Source organism: Penaeus vannamei, chromosome 41, assembly GCF_042767895.1.
Source record: "Penaeus vannamei isolate JL-2024 chromosome 41, ASM4276789v1, whole genome shotgun sequence".
Taxonomy (NCBI): Eukaryota; Metazoa; Arthropoda; class Malacostraca; order Decapoda; family Penaeidae; genus Penaeus; species Penaeus vannamei.
Window position 1 is genome coordinate 24,225,723 of NC_091589.1, and position 1,119 is coordinate 24,226,841.

Genomic DNA, 1,119 nt, shown 5'->3' on the forward strand with positions numbered 1-1,119 from the left:
GGCTATGTGCAATGGTCGTGCATTTAGGATTTAATTATATTTTTTTTTATTTATTTTATTACGATGGTTATGTGCAAAGGTCTGCATTTAGGATTTTATTATTATTTTTTATTTGTTTTATTACGATGGCTATCTGCAAAGGTCTACATCTAGGATTTTGTTTATTTATTTTTTGTCTTTTGATTTTATTACTCTGGCTATCTGCAAAGGTAAGAACAAGTTTTTAATATATTTTGTGTATAGATTATATGGTGATATTAGGTTATAGAATTATATTTGATTTGATTATGTTTGATGTTGAATTAAAGTACGTATTTAGGATATTTAAAATATATCTTGATTATATGGTATATGACTTGGAGAGAAGATCTTATATAGATCATCTATTTAGTTTGTTTATTTATTTATTTTTTTAGTTTTAGTCCTTTATTTACCAATCTGGCTAGGTGTGTGCAAGCTGTGGTACATTTGATTCAAGTTGACAGCATGACATAATAGTATTACATTGGAAACTTATGCTATAACATTTGGTCATAGCATCACATAATAGTATTACATTGGAAATTTAGGCTATAACATTTGGTCATAGCATCACATAATAGTATTACATTGGAAATTTAGGCTATAACATTTGGTCATAGCATTACATAATAGTATTACATTGGAAATCTAGGCTATAGCATTTGGTCATAGCATCACATAATAGTATTACATTGGAAATTTAGGCTATAACATTTGGTCATAGCATCACATAATAGTATTACATTGGGAATTTAGGCTATAACATTTGGTCATAGCATTACATAATAGTATTACGGAAATTTAGGCTATAACATTTGGTCATAGCATCACATAATAGTATTACATTGGAAACTTAGGCTATAACAGTTGGTCATAGCATCACATAATAGTATTACATTGGAAATTTAGGCTATAGCATCATTATAATCTGTACTATATCAATTAAAAGCAAAGAACGATTACAAATTCCTTTATCGACTCGTCTACCAAGCCGGCGCACAGCTTGGGTTTCGGGGGCGACGTAGTGAAATGCGGGTTGTGGCGTCCGTAGACTTTTGTCGCGGTTGGAGTGTAGGTTTTGATAAGCGAAAGAATATG